This window comes from Apodemus sylvaticus, chromosome 5 (genome assembly GCF_947179515.1).
Source record: "Apodemus sylvaticus chromosome 5, mApoSyl1.1, whole genome shotgun sequence".
Classification (NCBI taxonomy): Eukaryota; Metazoa; Chordata; class Mammalia; order Rodentia; family Muridae; genus Apodemus; species Apodemus sylvaticus.
This window is the reverse complement of record NC_067476.1, coordinates 42,459,296-42,470,995: the sequence shown is the minus strand read 5'-3', so window position 1 is coordinate 42,470,995 and position 11,700 is coordinate 42,459,296.

Sequence of the window (11,700 nt, the reverse complement as noted above, 5' to 3'; positions counted from 1 at the left end):
TGATGGTGAAGGCATTCAACTGGTAGGGAGAATGAACAATATTTCCCACAGTTCTAGCAAAGCCATTCAAGACAATTCACTGATGGGAAGCCATGTTTTCTTTCATGCAAGTTATTCACTTGGGCACTTATGGACTCACAGCTGACTTAATAGGCTCAATGTAAATGTGTGTGTGTGTGTGTGTGTGTGTGTGTGTGTGTGTGTTATTTATAATATCAAACACAACGTTTGTATGTTCCAGTTGGATCACAGTCTTCAGAATGACAGAATATACTTATCCAAAAAGGGTTGGGGTGCAGAGGGTAGGTTACAATGAATGTCTAAAGTGAAAAGAAGAGGAAAGGAGTTTGATAAGCCCAAAAGACTGAAAGAGATCAGACCCAGCGAATATGAATCTACCGTAAGATCCAGGAACAAATCTAAGTACAGTGCAAAGTGAATCAACAAGCTGTTCTGTGTATGCATAGAATAACATGGGGGCTGTGATCTCAGCTTCTGACAAATGAGAAATGAAGAAGAAAGAAAATGATAGGAGGGCACTTTAAGATGCTACTCTGATTTGAAATGGAAATCTGGGCAGTTATTAATATTTATGTATGTAACTGTACTTTGTTCACACCTATAAAGCAGATCATATGCAGATTCTGAGAGAAAATGTCTGAGACACCACAGTCATAGGCCCCTACACTTGCTGGTCTAAGATGAAGAAAACATTCAAAAGCAGAAGGGATGATCAATGTGACCAGTAAGGCTTTACAGGTTTAGACTGAAGTATGAATTCTGATGGGAAAAGCTGCTTGATCTGCAAGAACACACACAACAGTCGGCCAAAACCAGTAAAACAGAAGAGAGCCTCAGTTTAGTGCTCTCTAGGAACAACAGAATGCAATGAAGGCCAGAAACCTGCATCTCTTAAAGGCCTTTGTGCTTGCACACTAAAGTAATAAAAGATATTAGATAGCTCTTGAAACAATAGATCAAGAACAAATTTCAAAGAGCTAAAGAAAAGAAAACTAAACTAAAAGGAAATGAAAGATAAAAATGGATGTGTTAATAAAGACAAAATTAAAACAGTGAAACAGAAAACAAACAGAGCCCAGGCTTAGCCCTGTTCCTCCTTCGAACGGAAAGTACATCAGAATAGGCGAATGACGGAAGCCCTCCCACTTTTTTTTTGAAAGGAGAAAGGTCAAATGTCGAATGAAGAGTAACAATTGGGAAATAATGGTCAGAGAATAATTTTTTTTCCAAAATTTGAACTTACTTGGACAACTATATATTAGTGAATTTTAAAACTTGGCTCTTGTTTTAAAATATAGGATCTCATGTAGTTCAGGCTAACCTCAAACTCTATGTAGCTGAGGATATCCTTAGTCTTCTGTTCCTTTTGTCTCTATCCAAAAGTGCTGGGATTGCACAAAAGTGCTGTAATTGTACCCAGGTAATGAAGTGCTTAGATAACTCAGAACTTCATGCATTCTAGGCAAACATTTTTCCTATGAAGCTACATTCCCAGTCCCAAGTGATTAATAAATATTTTTGATATGGAATCTTTTGAAACTCATCCTGGCCTTGAATTTCCTATACGTCCAAAGGTGACCATGAACTTTGGATCCTGTTATCTCTATCTCCAGGTTGCTTGGATTATAGATATGGGCTACCATGCCTGATTTATGAAATGCTTTAGATAGAACCCTGAAGCTATATCTCCAGCTCCATTTAAAAATTTAGAATGAAAAATAATCTTTATATGAAAATATAATTTGTCAACATTACCACATACATACAGAGGAACAATCTAAAGAGTTCATTAATAAAAATTAAAACCTCTTCACTAAGCATTTTATCTCAAGTCTGCAATCAAATTGTGCTTAAATCTAAATGAACTTGGTTTATGAACATTGATGCAATTAAAATACTAAGAAGAAAATCCAAGCATATATTAAAAATAGTATGTGATAACCAGGGAAAATCATGGCATCAAGGTAAAATGGATTTATATTTTAAAATCCTTTAACATAATTTATCATATTAATAGATTCAAGAAAAATACAATGGTATCTCCACCAGTAATAAAAGTCAATGGACAATATTAAACTCATAACCCCCACGAAAGAATAATCAACAGATACTTTTAAAGATTATATATACTTCAGCTTAGAGTTTCTACTTAGTAGGAAGTGTTGGAAGAATCCCCCACAGAGTCACAAACAAAGGAGAGATACTTGTTATTTTGACTGCTATTTAATGTTGTTTTAGAGGTGTTAGGAAACATAGCTTAACAAGAGAAAATACACAATAAAAGAAAGAGTATAGTGAAAACACATCTACTTAAGAATATATCTGTGTATCTGGAAAAACAACCAAAGAATTGGTGGGGAAAGTACCACAAACAAAGAGACAATTTAGCATATTGGAAGAACATAAAATATTCAAATTAATTACCTCCAGGTAGAAAAGAAAGAAACCAAAAATAAATAAATAAATAAATAAAAACAGAGAACACAATCAATTATCTTTACATGTGGTAGCTGTGCTCTACAAAGAAACCGAATGCAGATTTAATTTCTTGAAAGTCTCTGATAGCATTTTTGTCAACTAAAATACCATTTTCCTTGTGTGAGTTTGTTTGCCAATTTCCTTGGGAAACAAGCCAGCTCCATCATCACTGAAACCTGCTCTTTCACATAACCCTTTTTCCTGAATAGCTCTTTGCAGGTATTTAAAAAAAAAAATTCTTCTGCAGCCTCATAATCGTAGAGTACGCCTCCTTTACCTTCAATCTCAACATCTCCCATGTTTCATTGCCTCTCAAAACCTGCTAGGCAGCCAGCCCTTACTAAGAAAAATTTGACAGTTTCTTGATCCTGAGGACTTCACTGTTCATAACTTTCCATCGTGCAACAATGCTTTCTAGCATGGTGCTTTTCAAACAATTAGCGGTCACTTCATGAGCTCGCCAATGCAGCCACTTGCTGCGCTTAGGAACACAGACAGTACTGTGTGAGCACTGTGCTTGACAATCAACAACAGAGACATAAGCAATGAAACGATCGACAAATGCAGCATGAACTTGTTTTTTGGAACTCAGCTTAGGAAGCCATATTGGATGACTCAAAAATGTCACCACTTTACCATGCCTGTAAATGGCCGCCGTGGAAGCGCTGCCGGTGCTGTTTCTGAGGCTACAAACACATCTCAGAGGGAAGGTGAATTTGTGAATAGGGAATCAAGGATGAATGTCTACAGTATTTATAACCAGACATAACCAGTGTATACTGTATTAAGAAGGGAGACACCATTCCCAAATATAAGGGTTTCACACTGAGGAAGATGAACCAAATTGAAGACTGATGTCATCCAACTATATATAAAAAAATTGAACCAACTATTAAAAGAGACATTTTATATATAAAGACATTTGAAACCAAAACAAAGTGATTTTTTTATAACATAAAAGCGCTATTGCAAAGAAACTTGTGGGTTTTATACAAGGAAGAAGTCCTTACACCAGGACACATGTGGTAGGAGAGAACTGACTCCTGATAACTGTCCTTTCACATGAGTGCTGTTGCATGTACACTCACACACACACACACACACACACATGCAAAATAAGTTAAATTAAATAAAATAAACAAATTAATAAAAATAAATTAAATTAAAATTAATTAAAATATTTAGGTGACAACAGTGCTTTTGATGTCACCAGAGGAGAGGAATAAAAGGCCTGTGAGCTCCTCAATGAACAATTGTGAGTTGTGCTCCTAGTGACATGAAATGGAAGGTGCCAGGTAAGGTCTAACTGGGGTTGCTACCATCCATCCTGGACCTTGAATCTGAAACAAAGCAATGTGTCAGCCTTGGTGATGATAGGGGGAACACTCGAGACCACTAAGAGTCAAAAAAAAAAAAACAAAAAAAACAAAACAAAACTGGGTATCCTCTTGAGCCAAGATTCCAGGAATTGGAAACAAAAGAGTGGCTGGAGAGCCAGAGAAAACAATTCCTCAGGATTTAGGGATCAACAGTAGAAAAAATGAAACAAGAGGTGGAGACATTAGATGCTTGAATACTAGAAATAAGTAATTGTGATCTAGCATAAATGCTGGCCTGACAGCAGGCTACTGAAGACAAACTTTGTGAGCATACTAACACACTAAACCACAACAGGTACTGATAGCACTGTTGACTGCAAAAGGGTTCTGGACTTAGTGTGATGATAACATGCCTATTGCCCTCAGATGTCACGATCTAGTCTAGGGTTTGGAAGCAACAACGAAAGAAAGAAAGAAAGAAAGAAAGAAAGAAAGAAAGAAAGAAAGAAAGAAAGAAAGGAAGGAAGGAAGGAAGGAAGGAAGGAAGGAAGGAAGGAAGGAAGGAAGGAAGGAAGGAAGGAAGGAAGGAAGGAAGGAAGGAAGGAAGGAAGAAAGAAAGAAAGAAAGAAAGAAAGAAAGAAAGAAAGAAAGAAAGAAAGAAAGAAAGAAAGAAAGAAAGAAAGAAAAAGAAAACCACGGGAGGGAAAAAGGCTACAGAGAGCCTTCTCATTCCTTATGCCTTTGGCCAGCAGTTTCATGGCGTCTCAGAGGAAAGCATGTATAAAGTTCCACCTGTGGCTGACTAGAATACACCACAAGAGAAAGCGGAGCAACTTTCCTGGAACCCAAAGAGTGAGGATAAATGGACAATATAAATCAGTGTAGGAGCATAGGAGCTGAATCCCCTCCCTGAACAACAGAAGTCCCTTCCTTGAAACTGAAGTAACACAAGGAGAAACCAGCTCCTGCAAGCTCTATTTGGTCTACAGCCCCCCCCCACACACACACACTTACATATACAGTGACACACATGTGCCCACACAAACAAGTAAATGAATGTGTCAAAAACAATTATTCATTAGCTTTTATCTCAAAAATAAAGGGAAAAAATAGAAAGGAAAGCAAATCTCAAAATCAAGAGAAAGAATATGGGAAAATAACCCACCAGATGTGGTGGTGCATAACTTTAATCCCAGCACTCAGAACACAAAGTCAGATAAATGTCTGTGAGTTTCAGGCAAGTCAAAGATACAAACCAAGACTCTCTGAAACAAACAAATGGGGAAAACAATGAAGGTTGGTTCTTTGAGTGAATTAATAAAGTAATAATTTATTACTACAAGAATAATACAAGAAAAAAAGAAGAAAATGACACCCTGCCCCCACAACTGTAGCATGGGTGAAAATATGTTCATGAAGACTTTACCTGAAAGACAACCATAGATCAAAGGGGCTCATGAACGTAAATGAGAACCCCATGTTGGAGACTCTGTCCTAGCAGTGTATGAGAGGAACAGAGCACAGAACTGTGTACCACCTTAAATAACCTTGCAATAAATCACAAAACCCTTTGGTGTTTTCTCATTAACAGACACCGGAAGAATATTTGCATGATCATCTCAATAAATACAGTGAACTCATTTGTTGACATTTAAAGTGCATTCATGAATGTTGAAAATTTAAATGAAAATAAATCATATATAAAATGATATAATAAACATAATATAACTAAAAAGGTTGTGACTGCCCAGAAAGAAAGGAAGAAATGGGAAAATACTGCCCTATCTAGAAGGAAAAGGGAAGTGGTCTCTGAAGCTAATGAGCTGGGTAATAACTATTTAAATAAGAATTAAGACAAAGAGAGATGATTGAACAAATAGATGAACAAATGTATTTGAAAATCTAGATGAAATCTGTAGGACATTTAAGATAATAGAATTTTTTGAGATGACACAGTAGAGACTTTTTAAAAGACCTAAGAGCAAACCAATTTTATAGATTAAACTGAAACATCAAAATGGAACTGCAAAGTTCGCTCAGTGGCAGAGCACCTGTCCAGCATGTTTGATCCCTGGGTTCCTCAGACCACAAAAACCAAACAAACAAACACAATTTCATGAGAAAGGCGCTGGGTCCAAATAGTTTCCAAGTGTAGTAGGTGAATGTGGCTGTGCAAAATATTCTAAGGCCATTTTTAAAGAAATATTTTAAATATTATAGCTATTACACAAGAACTGTACATAACTAATAATTGACATAAAACATAGCAAAAAGGGGAATGTAAAGAAAATCACAGATATTAATTTCACTGATGAATGTTGATTTTAAGTGGTATTCAACAGCACATCTGAAGAGTTCACACTATATCGCAGTCATCTGTGATGTATTTCAAGATTGTGATCAAGGTTGTGAGGGAGGTTCAATACTAGGAAATCTACTAGTGTCACATGCCAATCACAAACCAAAAAGTAAGATTTCATCATTAACTCCATATCTGGTACATGAGCCTTTGGTAGAAAATAATACCCATTCTTCATAAGATATGAATCAAATGGAATTACTGCATTGTGTACTGATATCAAGCTCACAAAAGGCAGCAGACAGACAGTGACCAAAGGGTGAACAATTGGAATTCGTATGTGTTCTTGGTGGTAGCGTAAAATGGAAGATTTAGAAAAGTTGTTGGGCTTTTTCTTAAATGTTTAAACATATACCTTATGAAAACTAAGAATAAATAAGTAGCCTAACTCCATAGGATACTGGCTGATTGAATCAAGTTATGTGGACAAAATGGAGAACTAAGTAACCATAAAATGGACTAGCAATATGGCTCAGCAAGTAAAAGCACTTACTACCAAGCCTGATGACCAGAGTGCTATCCCCAGAACTCACTTGGTGGAAAGAGAGAGAACCAGCTCCCACAAGCTGTCCTCTGACCACCTACCACTCCTCTCCTAAGGTGGTTTGAATAGGAATGGCCCCATTGATTCCTGTGGTTGACTGCTTGGTCCGTAAGGAATGGAGCCATTAGGAGGTGTGGTCTTGTTGGAGTAGGTGTGGCCTTGTTAAAGGAAGTGTGTCACTGTAGGGGCGGGCTTTGAGGAATCAAATGCTCCAGCCTAGGCTCAATAACTCACAGTTCTTTTGCTGCTGGCTACAGATCAAGATTAGCACTCTCAATGTCTTCTCCAGCACCATGTCTGCCTACATGCTTCCCACCATGATGATAATGGACTCTGAATTGTAAGCCAGCCCCAATTAAATGTTCCTTCTAAGAGTTGCCATGGTCATGGTGTCTCTTCACAGAAATAGAAACCCTAAGACAACCACACATGCCTATAACAAAAACAGTCAAAATGATGTGAACAAGGATATTCTCCGTGGTTTTCCTTATAACCCGAACCTGGAAATAACCCAAAGTCCAGTAACAGTAGAAAAAGGCAAAGTACATGTATTTACATAATGGAATATTACAGGGCAAAACCCACATACAACAACATGAATAAATCTAACAAACAATCTGTCACGAAAAGAAGATGGACACAAAATAGCATGCACTGTGTGATTCCATTTATATAGAGTTTAAGAATAGTCCAAAGTGGACAGTGTTTTGGTGATAGTTTTGTGGTTGCCTCTGAGGACAGGGATTTGAGTGGAAAATGGGAACCAGATTGTTTTCTGACGGGAAGGGATGACTGGGGGAAAAGACAAATAGTGATTTGTCTAAGTAGGTAGCAATCAAGCTGAGACCAGGGACAGATCTGAAATAGACTGTGGAGGGAAGCTAGCTGAATTAATGGGAAGTGGTAGATGAGTAGCAATGGGCCAGAATCCAACCTAACACCCTGCTCTCCGCAGAGAGCAGGGGAAACCATGATTTGTAGCTTTTGTCAATTTTCATGGTGTAACTACACCCACCAGGGCCGATCTCAAACTGAATGTGGATCTGGCAAGAGGTGTGTATTTTCCTGTCTCTACTATGGAAGCCAAAGGCAGCCTACAACGGGATGAAAAAGAGTGACTGATAAATGGGGTCTCTGAAGGTCCTGCTTCAAAACCGAGTAGAGCACAGCACAGAGAATCGCACAGTAGGAAGCAGGCCTAGCGGGGAGAGAACACTGGTTTTGGAATAGTGCGGCCCCTCCATGCTAAGCACCGTGCTTCAGCAAAGATGACGCATTTTAGAATGGTATATGGGAAGGCTACTGGCTAACAGATGTGTGTCCCTGTAATTACATTTTAGACGTTTTTGCAACTTTTGTCTTTAGCTTAATCACTGGGCTTTATTGCTTGTAGAAGCAGAGAACTCCCTGATCTGGTACTTCTTAGCTGTGAATCCAAGACAGAGCACCTTCAAATTAGGATTGCCGAACACTGCTATTTTGTGTAATTTAAATCATGTGTTTATACAAAAGAACTATAAATATAATTTATAGTGGAAATGTACATGTATCAGGTTTTCAAATAATAGCAAAATCTAAGTACAAAGAAAAGTAACAAAACAGAAATATAATGAATATCTATATGATGATAAAGAATTTTGCTGATCTAAGTGTTAAAGATTCGAATGGATAGGACAGATATTCAAACCTCATCTGTTCTCATTCTTTCCCTCCCAGGAGTAATATGATTCCTATAATTAGTGTTGATGGTTTCCTTTAATAATTTATGTTTATACTACCTATATATGATAGAAACCTAATGATGTACAAAACAGCATATGTGCTTTGAAATTATACCTAAATTGTACCCATTTTAGCTCATTTATTTTGCCATGCTGGGTATAAAATCTAGGAACTCAGTCATTGTAGCCAAGTATTCAACCTATACCCTGAGTAGAGTATCATGTTTTAATTACCTTTTGTAAATAGTTAATGTTTAATATTTATACTGTATTTTCAAATATTTATCCATTGTGATTGTTATATGTTTAAATTAATCATCTTATTAGCATATATCATTGTATTAAAGGAATAAAATCAGTTCATTCTACTATTGAGGGATTTCTCTAATCTGCAAGGAAAATATAATATGATTATGAATAATTAAAAGTTTAATATTCAAGATTTTGGCAGAGTGGGTATCAGCCAGGAAATGGATAATGTATCAGAAATATTAATCTTCAGCTACCCGAGTTTAGTAACTTCAGGTATTTTATGTTCCATTTAAGATACAAGATATGACAATTTTTACATTAATAGCAAAAGGAGGATCTCTAATAGAAAATTACAAAGACAGTCAACAGAGAGTCCATAAAATATGAAAATGAAGTCAGGTCACTAGCAACCAGACAAATGAACGATAAAGCATGATGCATGAGAGGGAGATCAACCAAGTGTGATGACATCAAAGGCAAGAGGAGTGGTCAGGAAGTAGGACCTATTATAAATAACCAATGGGGATACAAGGCATTTCACATATATTTGAGTGTTTAAAATACATTATAATAAACTTTGAAACAAAGAAAACAAAGGAGAGAAGAAGGAAAGGAGGGAAGAAGGAGGAAGGAAGGGAGGGAGGGAGGGAGGCTGGCTAGCTGGCTGACTGGCTGGCAGGTTGCTAGGTCATAGTATGTATTGAAAGACCCCGGATAGCCAAGAGATGCCCATAATAATCCATGGATTTTATAGTCACAGCTGGTAATTCTGGTTAGGTTTTATACCGCAGCTCCTCCCATTAACATAAATGGCCTCCTAGCATTATGTGTGCTTACGTAGACTGTATTCCATCCCTCTGTGTTTGACTATGCCACAACACACAAGATCTGTTAGTGACCCAACATCTCAGCTCATCTGCAGCCCATTTCAACTTTTCTTACCAACCTTTGCCTTCTCAGAGGCCTTTGGGCTTGAGCCAAAGCCATTTGCTTGTTTTTCAACTCCAAAGATCCAATCTTTTCTTTCTTTCTTTCTTTCTTTCTTTCTTTCTTTCTTTCTTTCTTTCTTTCTTTCTTTCTTTCTTTCTTTCTTTCTTTCTTTCTTGGAAAGAATTTAATGTTGAAGGCAAGCAGAAGTTTGGGAGGCAGTTCAATAATTCAGTTGAAAAATAATGGCTCAGCAACTAAACTGTAAGGCTCTGAAGAGTAAGTACTTAACAAGGAGCAGTGCTCATGGCTGAGGAGACTGTGGTTTTGGTTTGGACACAGGAAAGAAATGATACCCAGTTGAACTGTGACTCCCATCCCATAGTAACATGTGTTTGTGTGGTGTGTGTGTGTGTGTGTAAGGTTCTATTGTGTCATAAAGGAGAAATCAAGCAGGATTATGATAATGGAAGAGAGAAGAAAGTGAGAACAAATAACAATTGGGCACCGTGGTGGTCTTTAATAATTGCCCAGGAAAAATAGAGGTGAGAGTGCTGTAAAGTTTGTGTGTGAGAGGGATATAGGAGTGTAGTCTAATGTAGGGTGATGTATGGACCTTAAAGCTGTATTTAAAGAGTGATGGAGAAATAAATGAATTTATTGAATGTTAAAAGGGAAAGTAGCAATTAGCAGAGCCAACGGGTGTTTATTGTTGGTTGACTGACTTTGTGATCATTGGTTTAAGGTGAGAGAAAGGCAACAAATTAAAGACTCCCCCCTCCCCAGTTTCAGCACACCTTGTGCAAAGCATGAGTCGAGAGAGGTAACATTAAAAATAAAATTGTCCTCTTCCCTTTCCAAGAGACAGCATGGAGAGGCAAACATAGCACAGAAGCGAAGCCCTGTGCCTCCCTGCCTCACACATCAAACTGCGCAGGTAATAAAGTCCCTGTTGAAGAGCAAAGCAATGACAGAGACTTCCACCGGGCAGATTCAGATCCACCGGGCAGATTCAGAGTTCAAACCCCACTCTGAATCTGAAACCAAATTTAGAAGCCTTTTTCCTTTGAAGCGATTTCCCCCAGGGAACTTTTCGAACAATTGTAATTTTATGGTTTTTTTTTTTTGTTTTTTTGTTTTTTTATGTTTGAAACGTTTTCCTCTGACATCTGGAACAAGTACAAGGCATTTCTAGGAAACTGCATTCTCGCCCCTCCCCCCAGAGTCACATGTGTAGTAGTAACACATCTCCCTTGACCGTATTCGGTGTTTCAGATGCTTCACAATTTTGCACTCTGTCTAGAGACACAGAATCCAGTGGCACAGCAGACCAGCATGATCCATAGCTTGTGGCTCAAATATCAGCTTAGCGAGAGCGCCTGGTTGTATGTGCTGCTTCGAGCCTGAAAGCCCCAGACACGTGACCATGCTAATCCCGCTCTCGTGCCTCTGCTGAGGCGCAGATGAAACCTTCCAAGCTCATGGAGCAATGCCCCAGAGAACTCTTCGTAAGGGAAAACCCACTAAGAATTACTTTTAATAATCCATAAGCAGTGGTGGATTATCGATAAGCAGAAGATTATCGATCTTCAGGCACACATCTGTTATTTTTGTTATGGCTTTGTACGCTTGGAAGACAGAACTTATAAACCTTCACAGGCTCTCTAAAGGTCTATAAAATAAAACCTCAAGACAAGCAGAGGTAGCCTCTTCAGAAATGGACACTGTTTCTTTCTGTGTTGCTAATAGATTTCCAACACTTTTGTCCTTTCAAATAATACTAATTTATCCCCTTTACAATTCTCCATATCAGAAGCCAAATTTAAGCGAAGACCTATCAGTGAAAAAATAAAAGGTGTGGGGAGCTATAAAAATGGAGGCTGAGGCAGGAGGATTATAAATTTGAGAGCAGCATCAGCTAAGGAATGATTTTGAGGCCAGACTGGGTAAATTTGAGACCCTATCTCAAAAGGTAAAAAGATACCTAACGATGGAACTCAGGGAGAGAGCATTTGCCATTGAGCCCTAATTTCAATGCCCAGTCGTGAAAGAGAAAGAAAAACAACAACAACAACAACA